Below are 12,381 nucleotides of genomic sequence, written 5' to 3' on the forward strand. Positions count from 1 at the left end.
TAATGTGGCAACGCCATGCCATCGGCGAACGCTTACAGAAAGGATGCATTTCTGGAAAAAAATTATATGAATAAATAATTAAATAATTAATTAAATAAAGAATTAAATGCTTACAGCACCTGGTATTCCCAGGCGGTCTCCCATCCAAGTACTAACCAGGCCCGACCCTGCTTGGCTTCCGAGATCAGACGAGAGCGGGCGTGCTCAGGGTGGTGTGGCCGTAAGCGAGCGCTGACTCGATTCGAGAGCCACTTCAAGACTAATGTGGCAACGCCATGCCATCGGCGAACGCTTACAGAAAGGATGCATTTCTGGAAAAAAATTATATGAATAAATAATTAAATAATTAATTAAATAAAGAATTAAATGCTTACAGCACCTGGTATTCCCAGGCGGTCTCCCATCCAAGTACTAACCAGGCCCGACCCTGCTTGGCTTCCGAGATCAGACGAGAGCGGGCGTGCTCAGGGTGGTGTGGCCGTAAGCGAGCGCTGACTCGATTCGAGAGCCACTTCAAGACTAATGTGGCAACGCCATGCCATCGGCGAACGCTTACAGAAAGGATGCATTTCTGGAAAAAAATTATATGAATAAATAATTAAATAATTAATTAAATAAAGAATTAAATGCTTACAGCACCTGGTATTCCCAGGCGGTCTCCCATCCAAGTACTAACCAGGCCCGACCCTGCTTGGCTTCCGAGATCAGACGAGAGCGGGCGTGCTCAGGGTGGTGTGGCCGTAAGCGAGCGCTGACTCGATTCGAGAGCCACTTCAAGACTAATGTGGCAACGCCATGCCATCGGCGAACGCTTACAGAAAGGATGCATTTCTGGAAAAAAATTATATGAATAAATAATTAAATAATTAATTAAATGCTTACAGCACCTGGTATTCCCAGGCGGTCTCCCATCCAAGTACTAACCAGGCCCGACCCTGCTTGGCTTCCGAGATCAGACGAGAGCGGGCGTGCTCAGGGTGGTGTGGCCGTAAGCGAGCGCTGACTCGATTCGAGAGCCACTTCAAGACTAATGTGGCAACGCCATGCCATCGGCGAACGCTTACAGAAAGGATGCATTTCTGGAAAAAAATTATATGAATAAATAATTAAATAATTAATTAAATAAAGAATTAAATGCTTACAGCACCTGGTATTCCCAGGCGGTCTCCCATCCAAGTACTAACCAGGCCCGACCCTGCTTGGCTTCCGAGATCAGACGAGAGCGGGCGTGCTCAGGGTGGTGTGGCCGTAAGCGAGCGCTGACTCGATTCGAGAGCCACTTCAAGACTAATGTGGCAACGCCATGCCATCGGCGAACGCTTACAGAAAGGATGCATTTCTGGAAAAAAATTATATGAATAAATAATTAAATAATTAATTAAATAAAGAATTAAATGCTTACAGCACCTGGTATTCCCAGGCGGTCTCCCATCCAAGTACTAACCAGGCCCGACCCTGCTTGGCTTCCGAGATCAGACGAGAGCGGGCGTGCTCAGGGTGGTGTGGCCGTAAGCGAGCGCTGACTCGATTCGAGAGCCACTTCAAGACTAATGTGGCAACGCCATGCCATCGGCGAACGCTTACAGAAAGGATGCATTTCTGGAAAAAAATTATATGAATAAATAATTAAATAATTAATTAAATAAAGAATTAAATGCTTACAGCACCTGGTATTCCCAGGCGGTCTCCCATCCAAGTACTAACCAGGCCCGACCCTGCTTGGCTTCCGAGATCAGACGAGAGCGGGCGTGCTCAGGGTGGTGTGGCCGTAAGCGAGCGCTGACTCGATTCGAGAGCCACTTCAAGACTAATGTGGCAACGCCATGCCATCGGCGAACGCTTACAGAAAGGATGCATTTCTGGAAAAAAATTATATGAATAAATAAATAAATAATTAATTAAATAAAGAATTAAATGCTTACAGCACCTGGTATTCCCAGGCGGTCTCCCATCCAAGTACTAACCAGGCCCGACCCTGCTTGGCTTCCGAGATCAGACGAGAGCGGGCGTGCTCAGGGTGGTGTGGCCGTAAGCGAGCGCTGACTCGATTCGAGAGCCACTTCAAGACTAATGTGGCAACGCCATGCCATCGGCGAACGCTTACAGAAAGGATGCATTTCTGGAAAAAAATTATATGAATAAATAATTAAATAATTAATTAAATAAAGAATTAAATGCTTACAGCACCTGGTATTCCCAGGCGGTCTCCCATCCAAGTACTAACCAGGCCCGACCCTGCTTGGCTTCCGAGATCAGACGAGAGCGGGCGTGCTCAGGGTGGTGTGGCCGTAAGCGAGCGCTGACTCGATTCGAGAGCCACTTCAAGACTAATGTGGCAACGCCATGCCATCGGCGAACGCTTACAGAAAGGATGCATTTCTGGAAAAAAATTATATGAATAAATAAATAAATAATTAATTAAATGCTTACAGCACCTGGTATTCCCAGGCGGTCTCCCATCCAAGTACTAACCAGGCCCGACCCTGCTTGGCTTCCGAGATCAGACGAGAGCGGGCGTGCTCAGGGTGGTGTGGCCGTAAGCGAGCGCTGACTCGATTCGAGAGCCACTTCAAGACTAATGTGGCAACGCCATGCCATCGGCGAACGCTTACAGAAAGGATGCATTTCTGGAAAAAAATTATATGAATAAATAATTAAATAATTAATTAAATAAAGAATTAAATGCTTACAGCACCTGGTATTCCCAGGCGGTCTCCCATCCAAGTACTAACCAGGCCCGACCCTGCTTGGCTTCCGAGATCAGACGAGAGCGGGCGTGCTCAGGGTGGTGTGGCCGTAAGCGAGCGCTGACTCGATTCGAGAGCCACTTCAAGACTAATGTGGCAACGCCATGCCATCGGCGAACGCTTACAGAAAGGATGCATTTCTGGAAAAAAATTATATGAATAAATAATTAAATAATTAATTAAATAAAGAATTAAATGCTTACAGCACCTGGTATTCCCAGGCGGTCTCCCATCCAAGTACTAACCAGGCCCGACCCTGCTTGGCTTCCGAGATCAGACGAGAGCGGGCGTGCTCAGGGTGGTGTGGCCGTAAGCGAGCGCTGACTCGATTCGAGAGCCACTTCAAGACTAATGTGGCAACGCCATGCCATCGGCGAACGCTTACAGAAAGGATGCATTTCTGGAAAAAAATTATATGAATAAATAAATAAATAATTAATTAAATGCTTACAGCACCTGGTATTCCCAGGCGGTCTCCCATCCAAGTACTAACCAGGCCCGACCCTGCTTGGCTTCCGAGATCAGACGAGAGCGGGCGTGCTCAGGGTGGTGTGGCCGTAAGCGAGCGCTGACTCGATTCGAGAGCCACTTCAAGACTAATGTGGCAACACCATGCCATCGGCGAACGCTTACAGAAAGGATGCATTTCTGGAAAAAAATTATATGAATAAATAATTAAATAATTAATTAAATAAAGAATTTAATGCTTACAGCACCTGGTATTCCCAGGCGGTCTCCCATCCAAGTACTAACCAGGCCCGACCCTGCTTGGCTTCCGAGATCAGACGAGAGCGGGCGTGCTCAGGGTGGTGTGGCCGTAAGCGAGCGCTGACTCGATTCGAGAGCCACTTCAAGACTAATGTGGCAACGCCATGCCATCGGCGAACGCTTACAGAAAGGATGCATTTCTGGAAAAAAATTATATGAATAAATAATTAAATAATTAATTAAATAAAGAATTAAATGCTTACAGCACCTGGTATTCCCAGGCGGTCTCCCATCCAAGTACTAACCAGGCCCGACCCTGCTTGGCTTCCGAGATCAGACGAGAGCGGGCGTGCTCAGGGTGGTGTGGCCGTAAGCGAGCGCTGACTCGATTCGAGAGCCACTTCAAGACTAATGTGGCAACGCCATGCCATCGGCGAACGCTTACAGAAAGGATGCATTTCTGGAAAAAAATTATATGAATAAATAATTAAATAATTAATTAAATAAAGAATTAAATGCTTACAGCACCTGGTATTCCCAGGCGGTCTCCCATCCAAGTACTAACCAGGCCCGACCCTGCTTGGCTTCCGAGATCAGACGAGAGCGGGCGTGCTCAGGGTGGTGTGGCCGTAAGCGAGCGCTGACTCGATTCGAGAGCCACTTCAAGACTAATGTGGCAACGCCATGCCATCGGCGAACGCTTACAGAAAGGATGCATTTCTGGAAAAAAATTATATGAATAAATAATTAATTAAATAAAGAATTAAATGCTTACAGCACCTGGTATTCCCAGGCGGTCTCCCATCCAAGTACTAACCAGGCCCGACCCTGCTTGGCTTCCGAGATCAGACGAGAGCGGGCGTGCTCAGGGTGGTGTGGCCGTAAGCGAGCGCTGACTCGATTCGAGAGCCACTTCAAGACTAATGTGGCAACGCCATGCCATCAGCGAACGCTTACAGAAAGGATGCATTTCTGGAAAAAAATTATATGAATAAATAATTAAATAATTAATTAAATGCTTACAGCACCTGGTATTCCCAGGCGGTCTCCCATCCAAGTACTAAACAGGCTCGACCCTGCTTGGCTTCCGAGATCAGACGAGAGCGGGCGTGCTCAGGGTGGCGTGGCCGTAAGCGAGCGCTGACTCGATTCGAGAGCCACTTCAAGACTAATGTGGCAACGCCATGCCATCGGCGAACGCTTACAGAAAGGATGCATTTCTGGAAAAAAATTATATGAATAAATAATTAAATAATTAATTAAATAAAGAATTAAATGCTTATAGCACCTGGTATTCCCAGGCGGTCTCCCATCCAAGTACTAACCAGGCCCGACCCTGCTTGGCTTCCGAGATCAGACGAGAGCGGGCGTGCTCAGGGTGGTGTGGCCGTAAGCGAGCGCTGACTCGATTCGAGAGCCACTTCAAGACTAATGTGGCAACGCCATGCCATCGGCGAACGCTTACAGAAAGGATGCATTTCTGGAAAAAAATTATATGAATAAATAATTAAATAATTAATTAAATAAAGAATTAAATGCTTAGAGCACCTGGTATTCCCAGGCGGTCTCCCATCCAAGTACTAACCAGGCCCGACCCTGCTTGGCTTCCGAGATCAGACGAGAGCGGGCGTGCTCAGGGTGGTGTGGCCGTAAGCGAGCGCTGACTCGATTCGAGAGCCACTTCAAGACTAATGTGGCAACGCCATGCCATCGGCGAACGCTTACAGAAAGGATGCATTTCTGGAAAAAAATTATATGAATAAATAAATAAATAATTAATTAAATGCTTACAGCACCTGGTATTCCCAGGCGGTCTCCCATCCAAGTACTAACCAGGCCCGACCCTGCTTGGCTTCCGAGATCAGACGAGAGCGGGCGTGCTCAGGGTGGTGTGGCCGTAAGCGAGCGCAGACTCGATTCGAGAGCCACTTCAAGACTAATGTGGCAACGCCATGCCATCGGCGAACGCTTACAGAAAGGATGCATTTCTGGAAAAAAATTATATGAATAAATAATTAAATAATTAATTAAATAAAGAATTAAATGCTTACAGCACCTGGTATTCCCAGGCGGTCTCCCATCCAAGTACTAACCAGGCCCGACCCTGCTTGGCTTCCGAGATCAGACGAGAGCGGGCGTGCTCAGGGCGGTGTGGCCGTAAGCGAGCGCTGACTCGATTCGAGAGCCACTTCAAGACAAATGTGGCAACGCCATGCCATCGGCGAACGCTTACAGAAAGGATGCATTTCTGGAAAAAAATCATATGAATAAATAATTAAATAATTAATTAAATAAAGAATTAAATGCTTACAGCATCTGGTATTCCCAGGCGGTCTCCCATCCAAGTACTAACCAGGCCCGACCCTGCTTGGCTTCCGAGATCAGACGAGAGCGGGCGTGCTCAGGGTGGTGTGGCCGTAAGCGAGCGCTGACTCGATTCGAGAGCCACTTCAAGACTAATGTGGCAACGCCATGCCATCGGCGAACGCTTACAGAAAGGATGCATTTCTGGAAAAAAATTATATGAATAAATAATTAAATAATTAATTAAAAAAGAATTAAATGCTTACAGCACCTGGTATTCCCAGGCGGTCTCCCATCCAAGTACTAACCAGGCCCGACCCTGCTTGGCTTCCGAGATCAGACGAGAGCGGGCGTGCTCAGGGTGGTGTGGCCGTAAGCGAGCGCTGACTCGATTCGAGAGCCACTTCAAGACTAATGTGGCAACGCCATGCCATCGGCGAACGCTTACAGAAAGGATGCATTTCTGGAAAAAAATTATATGAATAAATAATTAAATAATTAATTAAATAAAGAATTAAATGCTTACAGCACCTGGTATTCCCAGGCGGTCTCCCATCCAAGTACTAACCAGGCCCGACCCTGCTTGGCTTCCGAGATCAGACGAGAGCGGGCGTGCTCAGGGTGGTGTGGCCGTAAGCGAGCGCTGACTCGATTCGAGAGCCACTTCAAGACAAATGTGGCAACGCCATGCCATCGGCGAACGCTTACAGAAAGGATGCATTTCTGGAAAAAAATTATATGAATAAATAATTAATTAAATGCTTACAGCACCTGGTATTCCCAGGCGGTCTCCCATCCAAGTACTAAACAGACCCGACCCTGCTTGGCTTCCGAGATCAGACGAGAGCGGGCGTGCTCAGGGTGGTGTGGCCGTAAGCGATCACTGACTCGATTCGAGAGCCACTTCAAGACTAATGTGGCAACGCCATGCCATCGGCGAACGCTTACAGAAAGGATGCATTTCTGGAAAAAAATTATATGAATAAATAATTAAATAATTAATTAAATAAAGAAATAAATGCTTACAGCACCTGGTATTCCCAGGCGGACTCCCATCCAAGTACTAACCAGGCCCGACCCTGCTTGGCTTCCGAGATCAGACGAGAGCGGGCGTGCTCAGGGTGGTGTGGCCGTAAGCGAGCGCTGACTCGATTCGAGAGCCACTTCAAGACTAATGTGGCAACGCCATGCCATCGGCGAACGCTTACAGAAAGGATGCATTTCTGGAAAAAAATTATATGAATAAATAATTAAATAATTAATTAAATAAAGAATGAAATGCTTACAGCACCTGGTATTCCCAGGCGGTCTCCCATCCAAGTACTAACCAGGCCCGACCCTGCTTGGCTTCCGAGATCAGACGAGAGCGGGCGTGCTCAGGGTGGTGTGGCCGTAAGCGAGCGCTGACTCGATTCGAGAGCCACTTCAAGACTAATGTGGCAACGCCATGCCATCGGCGAACGCTTACAGAAAGGATGCATTTCTGGAAAAAATTATATGAATAAATAATTAAATAATTAATTAAATAAAGAATTAAATGCTTACAGCACCTGGTATTCCCAGGCGGTCTCCCATCCAAGTACTAACCAGACCCGACCCTGCTTGGCTTCCGAGATCAGACGAGAGCGGGCGTGCTCAGGGTGGTGTGGCCGTAAGCGAGCGCTGACTCGATTCGAGAGCCACTTCAAGACTAATGTGGCAACGCCATGCCATCGGCGAACGCTTACAGAAAGGATGCATTTCTGGAAAAAAATTATATGAATAAATAATTAATTAAATAAAGAATTGAATGCTTACAGCACCTGGTATTCCCAGGCGGTCTCCCATCCAAGTACTAACCAGGCCCGACCCTGCTTGGCTTCCGAGATCAGACGAGAGCGGGCGTGCTCAGGGTGGTGTGGCCGTAAGCGAGCGCTGACTCGATTCGAGAGCCACTTCAAGACTAATGTGGCAACGCCATGCCATCGGCGAACGCTTACAGAAAGGATGCATTTCTGGGAAAAAAATTATATGAATAAATAATTAAATAATTAATTAAATGCTTACAGCACCTGGTATTCCCAGGCGGTCTCCCATCCAAGTACTAACCAGGCCCGACCCTGCTTGGCTTCCGAGATCAGACGAGAGCGGGCGTGCTCAGGGTGGTGTGGCCGTAAGCGAGCGCTGACTCGATTCGAGAGCCACTTCAAGACTAATGTGGCAACGCCATGCCATCGGCGAACGCTTACAGAAAGGATGCATTTCTGGAAAAAAATTATATGAATAAATAATTAAATAATTAATTAAATAAAGAATTAAATAAAGAATTAAATGCTTACAGCACCTGGTATTCCCAGGCGGTCTCCCATCCAAGTACTAACCAGGCCCGACCCTGCTTGGCTTCCGAGATCAGACGAGAGCGGGCGTGCTCAGGGTGGTGTGGCCGTAAGCGAGCGCTGACTCGATTCGAGAGCCACTTCAAGACTAATGTGGCAACGCCATGCCATCGGCGAACGCTTACAGAAAGGATGCATTTCTGGAAAAAAATTATATGAATAAATAATTAAATAATTAATTAAATAAAGAATTAAATGCTTACAGCACCTGGTATTCCCAGGCGGTCTCCCATCCAAGTACTAACCAGGCCCGACCCTGCTTGGCTTCCGAGATCAGACGAGAGCGGGCGTGCTCAGGGTGGTGTGGCCGTAAGCGAGCGCTGACTCGATTCGAGAGCCACTTCAAGACTAATGTGGCAACGCCATGCCATCGGCGAACGCTTACAGAAAGGATGCATTTCTGGAAAAAAATTATATGAATAAATAATTAAATAATTAATTAAATAAAGAATTTAATGCTTACAGCACCTGGTATTCCCAGGCGGTCTCCCATCCAAGTACTAACCAGGACCAACCCTGCTTGGCTTCCGAGATCAGACGAGAGCGGGCGTGCGCAGGGTGGTGTGGCCGTAAGCGAGCGCTGACTCGATTCGAGAGCCACTTCAAGACTAATGTGGCAACGCCATGCCATCGGCGAACGCTTACAGAAAGGATGCATTTCTGGAAAAAAATTATATGAATAAATAATTAAATAATTAATTAAATAAAGAATTAAATGCTTACAGCACCTGGTATTCCCAGGCGGTCTCCCATTCAAGTACTAACCAGGCCCGACCCTGCTTGGCTTCCGAGATCAGACGAGAGCGGGCGTGCTCAGGGTGGTGTGGCCGTAAGCGAGCGCTGACTCGATTCGAGAGCCACTTCAAGACTAATGTGGCAACGCCATGCCATCGGCGAACGCTTACAGAAAGAATGCATTTCTGGAAAAAAATTATATGAATAAATAATTAAATAATTAATTAAATAAAGAATCAAACGCTTACAGCACCTGGTATTCCCAGGCGGTCTCCCATCCAAGTACTAACCAGGCCCGACCCTGCTTGGCTTCCGAGATCAGACGAGAGCGGGCGTGCTCAGGGTGGTGTGGCCGTAAGCGAGCGCTGACTCGATTCGAGAGCCACTTCAAGACTAATGTGGCAACGCCATGCCTTCGGCGAACGCTTACAGAAAGGATGCATTTCTGGAAAAAAATTATATGAATAAATAATTAAATAATTAATTAAATAAAGAATTAAATGCTTACAGCACCTGGTATTCCCAGGCGGTCTCCCATCCAAGTACTAACCAGGCCCGACCCTGCTTGGCTTCCGAGATCAGACGAGAGCGGGCGTGCTCAGGGTGGTGTGGCCGTAAGCGAGCGCTGGCTCGATTCGAGAGCCACTTCAAGACTAATGTGGCAACGGCATGCCATCGGCGAACGCTTACAGAAAGGATGCATTTCTGGAAAAAAATTATATGAATAAATAATTAAATAATTAATTAAATGCTTACAGCACCTGGTATTCCCAGGCGGTCTCCCATCCAAGTACTAACCAGGCCCGACCCTGCTTGGCTTCCGAGATCAGACGAGAGCGGGCGTGCTCAGGGTGGTGTGGCCGTAAGCGAGCGCTGACTCGATTCGAGAGCCACTTCAAGACTAATGTGGCAACACCATGCCATCGGCGAACGCTTACAGAAAGGATGCATTTCTGGAAAAAAATTATATGAATAAATAATTAAATAATTAATTAAATAAAGAATTAAATGCTTACAGCACCTGGTATTCCCAGGCGGTCTCCCATCCAAGTACTAACCAGGCCCGACCCTGCTTGGCTTCCGAGATCAGACGAGAGCGTGCGTGCTCAGGGTGGTGTGGCCGTAAGCGAGCGCTGGCTCGATTCGAGAGCCACTTCAAGACTAATGTGGCAACGGCATGCCATCGGCGAACGCTTACAGAAAGGATGCATTTCTGGAAAAAAATTATATGAATAAATAATTAAATAATTAATTAAATGCTTACAGCACCTGGTATTCCCAGGCGGTCTCCCATCCAAGTACTAACCAGGCCCGACCCTGCTTGGCTTCCGAGATCAGACGAGAGCGGGCGTGCTCAGGGTGGTGTGGCCGTAAGCGAGCGCTGACTCGATTCGAGAGCCACTTCAAGACTAATGTGGCAACACCATGCCATCGGCGAACGCTTACAGAAAGGATGCATTTCTGGAAAAAAATTATATGAATAAATAATTAAATAATTAATTAAATAAAGAATTAAATGCTTACAGCACCTGGTATTCCCAGGCGGTCTCCCCTCCAAGTACTAACCAGGCCCGACCCTGCTTGGCTTCCGAGATCAGACGAGAGCGGGCGTCCTCAGGGTGGTGTGGCCGTAAGCGAGCGCTGACTCGATTCGAGAGCCACTTCAAGACTAATGTGGCAACGCCATGCCATCGGCGAACGCTTACAGAAAGGATGCATTTCTGGAAAAAAATTATATAAATAAATAATTAAATAATTAATTAAATAAAGAATTAAATGCTTACAGCACCTGGTATTCCCAGGCGGTCTCCCATCCAAGTACTAACCAGGCCCGACCCTGCTTGGCTTCCGAGATCAGACGAGAGCGGGCGTGCTCAGGGTGGTGTGGCCGTAAGCGAGCGCTGACTCGATTCGAGAGCCACTTCAAGACTAATGTGGCAACGCCATGCCATCGGCGAACGCTTACAGAAAGGATGCATTTCTGGAAAAAAATTATATGAATAAATAATTAAATAATTAATTAAATAAAGAATTAAATGCTTACAGCACCTGGTATTCCCAGGCGGTCTCCCATCCAAGTACTAACCAGGCCCGACCCTGCTTGGCTTCCGAGATCAGACGAGAGCGGGCGTGCTCAGGGTGGTGTGGCCGTAAGCGAGCGCTGACTCGATTCGAGAGCCACTTCAAGACTAATGTGGCAACGCCATGCCATCGGCGAACGCTTACAGAAAGGATGCATTTCTGGAAAAAATTATATGAATAAATAAATAAATAATTAATTAAATGCTTACAGCACCTGGTATTCCCAGGCGGTCTCCCATCCAAGTACTAACCAGGCCCGACCCTGCTTGGCTTCCGAGATCAGACGAGAGCGGGCGTGCTCAGGGTGGTGTGGCCGTAAGCGAGCGATGATTCGATTCGAGAGCCACTTCAAGACTAATGTGGCAACGCCATGCCATCGGCGAACGCTTACAGAAAGGATGCATTTCTGGAAAAAAATTATATGAATAAATAATTAAATAATTAATTAAATAAAGAATTTAATGCTTACAGCACCTGGTATTCCCAGGCGGTCTCCCATCCAAGTACTAACCAGGCCCGACCCTGCTTGGCTTCCGAGATCAGACGAGAGCGGGCGTGCTCAGGGTGGTGTGGCCGTAAGCGAGCGCTGACTCGATTCGAGAGCCACTTCAAGACTAATGTGGCAACGCCATGCCATCGGCGAACGCTTACAGAAAGGATGCATTTCTGGAAAAAAATTATATGAATAAATAATTAAATAATTAATTAAATAAAGAATTAAATGCTTACAGCACCTGGTATTCCCAGGCGGTCTCCCATCCAAGTACTAACCAGGCCCGACCCTGCTTGGCTTCCGAGATCAGACGAGAGCGGGCGTGCTCAGGGTGGTGTGGCCGTAAGCGAGCGCTGACTCGATTCGAGAGCCACTTCAAGACTAATGTGGCAACGCCATGCCTTCGGCGAACGCTTACAGAAAGGATGCATTTCTGGAAAAAAATTATATGAATAAATAATTAAATAATTAATTAAATAAAGAATTAAATGCTTACAGCACCTGGTATTCCCAGGCGGTCTCCCATCCAAGTACTAACCAGGCCCGACCCTGCTTGGCTTCCGAGATCAGACGAGAGCGGGCGTGCTCAGGGTGGTGTGGCCGTAAGCGAGCGCTGGCTCGATTCGAGAGCCACTTCAAGACTAATGTGGCAACGGCATGCCATCGGCGAACGCTTACAGAAAGGATGCATTTCTGGAAAAAAATTATATGAATAAATAATTAAATAATTAATTAAATGCTTACAGCACCTGGTATTCCCAGGCGGTCTCCCATCCAAGTACTAACCAGGCCCGACCCTGCTTGGCTTCCGAGATCAGACGAGAGCGGGCGTGCTCAGGGTGGTGTGGCCGTAAGCGAGCGCTGACTCGATTCGAGAGCCACTTCAAGACTAATGTGGCAACACCATGCCATCGGCGAACGCTTACAGAAAGGATGC

At 47.3% G+C, this 12,381-nt stretch overlaps 46 non-coding genes and 2 pseudogenes across 46 annotated transcripts; all 48 read right to left on the bottom strand.

Moving 5' to 3' along the window:
• Window positions 1-107: 107 nt before the first annotated feature.
• On the bottom strand, window positions 108-226 carry LOC141356297 (5S ribosomal RNA). Its single transcript, XR_012362756.1, has one exon. It is a non-coding gene; the product is annotated as a 5S ribosomal RNA (ribosomal RNA).
• Window positions 227-367: 141 nt separating this feature from the next.
• LOC141356298 (5S ribosomal RNA) lies at window positions 368-486 on the bottom strand. The gene has a single exon (XR_012362757.1). It is a non-coding gene; the product is annotated as a 5S ribosomal RNA (ribosomal RNA).
• Window positions 487-627: 141 nt separating this feature from the next.
• LOC141356299 (5S ribosomal RNA) lies at window positions 628-746 on the bottom strand. Its single transcript, XR_012362758.1, has one exon. It is a non-coding gene; the product is annotated as a 5S ribosomal RNA (ribosomal RNA).
• Window positions 747-875: 129 nt separating this feature from the next.
• LOC141356300 (5S ribosomal RNA) lies at window positions 876-994 on the bottom strand. The gene has a single exon (XR_012362759.1). It is a non-coding gene; the product is annotated as a 5S ribosomal RNA (ribosomal RNA).
• Window positions 995-1,135: 141 nt separating this feature from the next.
• On the bottom strand, window positions 1,136-1,254 carry LOC141356302 (5S ribosomal RNA). The gene has a single exon (XR_012362761.1). It is a non-coding gene; the product is annotated as a 5S ribosomal RNA (ribosomal RNA).
• A 141-nt stretch (window positions 1,255-1,395) lies between these two features.
• On the bottom strand, window positions 1,396-1,514 carry LOC141356303 (5S ribosomal RNA). Its single transcript, XR_012362762.1, has one exon. It is a non-coding gene; the product is annotated as a 5S ribosomal RNA (ribosomal RNA).
• Window positions 1,515-1,655: 141 nt separating this feature from the next.
• Window positions 1,656-1,774, bottom strand: LOC141356304 (5S ribosomal RNA). Its single transcript, XR_012362763.1, has one exon. It is a non-coding gene; the product is annotated as a 5S ribosomal RNA (ribosomal RNA).
• A 141-nt stretch (window positions 1,775-1,915) lies between these two features.
• On the bottom strand, window positions 1,916-2,034 carry LOC141356305 (5S ribosomal RNA). Its single transcript, XR_012362764.1, has one exon. It is a non-coding gene; the product is annotated as a 5S ribosomal RNA (ribosomal RNA).
• A 141-nt stretch (window positions 2,035-2,175) lies between these two features.
• LOC141356306 (5S ribosomal RNA) lies at window positions 2,176-2,294 on the bottom strand. Its single transcript, XR_012362765.1, has one exon. It is a non-coding gene; the product is annotated as a 5S ribosomal RNA (ribosomal RNA).
• Window positions 2,295-2,423: 129 nt separating this feature from the next.
• LOC141356307 (5S ribosomal RNA) lies at window positions 2,424-2,542 on the bottom strand. The gene has a single exon (XR_012362766.1). It is a non-coding gene; the product is annotated as a 5S ribosomal RNA (ribosomal RNA).
• A 141-nt stretch (window positions 2,543-2,683) lies between these two features.
• Window positions 2,684-2,802, bottom strand: LOC141356308 (5S ribosomal RNA). The gene has a single exon (XR_012362767.1). It is a non-coding gene; the product is annotated as a 5S ribosomal RNA (ribosomal RNA).
• Window positions 2,803-2,943: 141 nt separating this feature from the next.
• On the bottom strand, window positions 2,944-3,062 carry LOC141356309 (5S ribosomal RNA). Its single transcript, XR_012362768.1, has one exon. It is a non-coding gene; the product is annotated as a 5S ribosomal RNA (ribosomal RNA).
• Window positions 3,063-3,191: 129 nt separating this feature from the next.
• LOC141356310 (5S ribosomal RNA) lies at window positions 3,192-3,310 on the bottom strand. The gene has a single exon (XR_012362769.1). It is a non-coding gene; the product is annotated as a 5S ribosomal RNA (ribosomal RNA).
• A 141-nt stretch (window positions 3,311-3,451) lies between these two features.
• On the bottom strand, window positions 3,452-3,570 carry LOC141356311 (5S ribosomal RNA). The gene has a single exon (XR_012362770.1). It is a non-coding gene; the product is annotated as a 5S ribosomal RNA (ribosomal RNA).
• A 141-nt stretch (window positions 3,571-3,711) lies between these two features.
• LOC141356312 (5S ribosomal RNA) lies at window positions 3,712-3,830 on the bottom strand. The gene has a single exon (XR_012362771.1). It is a non-coding gene; the product is annotated as a 5S ribosomal RNA (ribosomal RNA).
• Window positions 3,831-3,971: 141 nt separating this feature from the next.
• Window positions 3,972-4,090, bottom strand: LOC141356313 (5S ribosomal RNA). The gene has a single exon (XR_012362772.1). It is a non-coding gene; the product is annotated as a 5S ribosomal RNA (ribosomal RNA).
• Window positions 4,091-4,223: 133 nt separating this feature from the next.
• LOC141356314 (5S ribosomal RNA) lies at window positions 4,224-4,342 on the bottom strand. The gene has a single exon (XR_012362773.1). It is a non-coding gene; the product is annotated as a 5S ribosomal RNA (ribosomal RNA).
• A 129-nt stretch (window positions 4,343-4,471) lies between these two features.
• LOC141354097 (5S ribosomal RNA) lies at window positions 4,472-4,590 on the bottom strand (annotated as a pseudogene).
• A 141-nt stretch (window positions 4,591-4,731) lies between these two features.
• LOC141358229 (5S ribosomal RNA) lies at window positions 4,732-4,850 on the bottom strand. Its single transcript, XR_012364718.1, has one exon. It is a non-coding gene; the product is annotated as a 5S ribosomal RNA (ribosomal RNA).
• A 141-nt stretch (window positions 4,851-4,991) lies between these two features.
• On the bottom strand, window positions 4,992-5,110 carry LOC141353672 (5S ribosomal RNA; annotated as a pseudogene).
• A 129-nt stretch (window positions 5,111-5,239) lies between these two features.
• Window positions 5,240-5,358, bottom strand: LOC141356315 (5S ribosomal RNA). Its single transcript, XR_012362774.1, has one exon. It is a non-coding gene; the product is annotated as a 5S ribosomal RNA (ribosomal RNA).
• Window positions 5,359-5,499: 141 nt separating this feature from the next.
• On the bottom strand, window positions 5,500-5,618 carry LOC141356963 (5S ribosomal RNA). The gene has a single exon (XR_012363435.1). It is a non-coding gene; the product is annotated as a 5S ribosomal RNA (ribosomal RNA).
• A 141-nt stretch (window positions 5,619-5,759) lies between these two features.
• Window positions 5,760-5,878, bottom strand: LOC141353386 (5S ribosomal RNA). The gene has a single exon (XR_012360483.1). It is a non-coding gene; the product is annotated as a 5S ribosomal RNA (ribosomal RNA).
• Window positions 5,879-6,018: 140 nt separating this feature from the next.
• Window positions 6,019-6,137, bottom strand: LOC141356316 (5S ribosomal RNA). The gene has a single exon (XR_012362775.1). It is a non-coding gene; the product is annotated as a 5S ribosomal RNA (ribosomal RNA).
• Window positions 6,138-6,278: 141 nt separating this feature from the next.
• LOC141356317 (5S ribosomal RNA) lies at window positions 6,279-6,397 on the bottom strand. Its single transcript, XR_012362776.1, has one exon. It is a non-coding gene; the product is annotated as a 5S ribosomal RNA (ribosomal RNA).
• A 121-nt stretch (window positions 6,398-6,518) lies between these two features.
• On the bottom strand, window positions 6,519-6,637 carry LOC141353571 (5S ribosomal RNA). Its single transcript, XR_012360667.1, has one exon. It is a non-coding gene; the product is annotated as a 5S ribosomal RNA (ribosomal RNA).
• A 141-nt stretch (window positions 6,638-6,778) lies between these two features.
• On the bottom strand, window positions 6,779-6,897 carry LOC141357492 (5S ribosomal RNA). The gene has a single exon (XR_012363979.1). It is a non-coding gene; the product is annotated as a 5S ribosomal RNA (ribosomal RNA).
• A 141-nt stretch (window positions 6,898-7,038) lies between these two features.
• Window positions 7,039-7,157, bottom strand: LOC141356318 (5S ribosomal RNA). Its single transcript, XR_012362777.1, has one exon. It is a non-coding gene; the product is annotated as a 5S ribosomal RNA (ribosomal RNA).
• A 140-nt stretch (window positions 7,158-7,297) lies between these two features.
• Window positions 7,298-7,416, bottom strand: LOC141358045 (5S ribosomal RNA). Its single transcript, XR_012364534.1, has one exon. It is a non-coding gene; the product is annotated as a 5S ribosomal RNA (ribosomal RNA).
• Window positions 7,417-7,549: 133 nt separating this feature from the next.
• Window positions 7,550-7,668, bottom strand: LOC141356319 (5S ribosomal RNA). The gene has a single exon (XR_012362778.1). It is a non-coding gene; the product is annotated as a 5S ribosomal RNA (ribosomal RNA).
• A 130-nt stretch (window positions 7,669-7,798) lies between these two features.
• On the bottom strand, window positions 7,799-7,917 carry LOC141356320 (5S ribosomal RNA). Its single transcript, XR_012362779.1, has one exon. It is a non-coding gene; the product is annotated as a 5S ribosomal RNA (ribosomal RNA).
• Window positions 7,918-8,070: 153 nt separating this feature from the next.
• Window positions 8,071-8,189, bottom strand: LOC141356321 (5S ribosomal RNA). The gene has a single exon (XR_012362780.1). It is a non-coding gene; the product is annotated as a 5S ribosomal RNA (ribosomal RNA).
• A 141-nt stretch (window positions 8,190-8,330) lies between these two features.
• LOC141356322 (5S ribosomal RNA) lies at window positions 8,331-8,449 on the bottom strand. The gene has a single exon (XR_012362781.1). It is a non-coding gene; the product is annotated as a 5S ribosomal RNA (ribosomal RNA).
• Window positions 8,450-8,590: 141 nt separating this feature from the next.
• LOC141358415 (5S ribosomal RNA) lies at window positions 8,591-8,709 on the bottom strand. The gene has a single exon (XR_012364910.1). It is a non-coding gene; the product is annotated as a 5S ribosomal RNA (ribosomal RNA).
• Window positions 8,710-8,850: 141 nt separating this feature from the next.
• On the bottom strand, window positions 8,851-8,969 carry LOC141357370 (5S ribosomal RNA). Its single transcript, XR_012363858.1, has one exon. It is a non-coding gene; the product is annotated as a 5S ribosomal RNA (ribosomal RNA).
• Window positions 8,970-9,110: 141 nt separating this feature from the next.
• Window positions 9,111-9,229, bottom strand: LOC141357060 (5S ribosomal RNA). The gene has a single exon (XR_012363535.1). It is a non-coding gene; the product is annotated as a 5S ribosomal RNA (ribosomal RNA).
• Window positions 9,230-9,370: 141 nt separating this feature from the next.
• LOC141356323 (5S ribosomal RNA) lies at window positions 9,371-9,489 on the bottom strand. The gene has a single exon (XR_012362782.1). It is a non-coding gene; the product is annotated as a 5S ribosomal RNA (ribosomal RNA).
• A 129-nt stretch (window positions 9,490-9,618) lies between these two features.
• Window positions 9,619-9,737, bottom strand: LOC141356324 (5S ribosomal RNA). Its single transcript, XR_012362783.1, has one exon. It is a non-coding gene; the product is annotated as a 5S ribosomal RNA (ribosomal RNA).
• Window positions 9,738-9,878: 141 nt separating this feature from the next.
• LOC141358426 (5S ribosomal RNA) lies at window positions 9,879-9,997 on the bottom strand. The gene has a single exon (XR_012364921.1). It is a non-coding gene; the product is annotated as a 5S ribosomal RNA (ribosomal RNA).
• Window positions 9,998-10,126: 129 nt separating this feature from the next.
• LOC141356325 (5S ribosomal RNA) lies at window positions 10,127-10,245 on the bottom strand. Its single transcript, XR_012362784.1, has one exon. It is a non-coding gene; the product is annotated as a 5S ribosomal RNA (ribosomal RNA).
• A 141-nt stretch (window positions 10,246-10,386) lies between these two features.
• On the bottom strand, window positions 10,387-10,505 carry LOC141353372 (5S ribosomal RNA). Its single transcript, XR_012360468.1, has one exon. It is a non-coding gene; the product is annotated as a 5S ribosomal RNA (ribosomal RNA).
• A 141-nt stretch (window positions 10,506-10,646) lies between these two features.
• On the bottom strand, window positions 10,647-10,765 carry LOC141356326 (5S ribosomal RNA). Its single transcript, XR_012362785.1, has one exon. It is a non-coding gene; the product is annotated as a 5S ribosomal RNA (ribosomal RNA).
• Window positions 10,766-10,906: 141 nt separating this feature from the next.
• Window positions 10,907-11,025, bottom strand: LOC141356327 (5S ribosomal RNA). Its single transcript, XR_012362786.1, has one exon. It is a non-coding gene; the product is annotated as a 5S ribosomal RNA (ribosomal RNA).
• Window positions 11,026-11,153: 128 nt separating this feature from the next.
• LOC141356328 (5S ribosomal RNA) lies at window positions 11,154-11,272 on the bottom strand. Its single transcript, XR_012362787.1, has one exon. It is a non-coding gene; the product is annotated as a 5S ribosomal RNA (ribosomal RNA).
• Window positions 11,273-11,413: 141 nt separating this feature from the next.
• LOC141356329 (5S ribosomal RNA) lies at window positions 11,414-11,532 on the bottom strand. The gene has a single exon (XR_012362788.1). It is a non-coding gene; the product is annotated as a 5S ribosomal RNA (ribosomal RNA).
• A 141-nt stretch (window positions 11,533-11,673) lies between these two features.
• Window positions 11,674-11,792, bottom strand: LOC141356330 (5S ribosomal RNA). Its single transcript, XR_012362789.1, has one exon. It is a non-coding gene; the product is annotated as a 5S ribosomal RNA (ribosomal RNA).
• A 141-nt stretch (window positions 11,793-11,933) lies between these two features.
• Window positions 11,934-12,052, bottom strand: LOC141356331 (5S ribosomal RNA). The gene has a single exon (XR_012362790.1). It is a non-coding gene; the product is annotated as a 5S ribosomal RNA (ribosomal RNA).
• A 129-nt stretch (window positions 12,053-12,181) lies between these two features.
• Window positions 12,182-12,300, bottom strand: LOC141356332 (5S ribosomal RNA). The gene has a single exon (XR_012362791.1). It is a non-coding gene; the product is annotated as a 5S ribosomal RNA (ribosomal RNA).
• Window positions 12,301-12,381: the final 81 nt, after the last annotated feature.

Source organism: Misgurnus anguillicaudatus, chromosome 21 (assembly GCF_027580225.2).
Source record: "Misgurnus anguillicaudatus chromosome 21, ASM2758022v2, whole genome shotgun sequence".
NCBI lineage: Eukaryota > Metazoa > Chordata > Actinopteri > Cypriniformes > Cobitidae > Misgurnus > Misgurnus anguillicaudatus.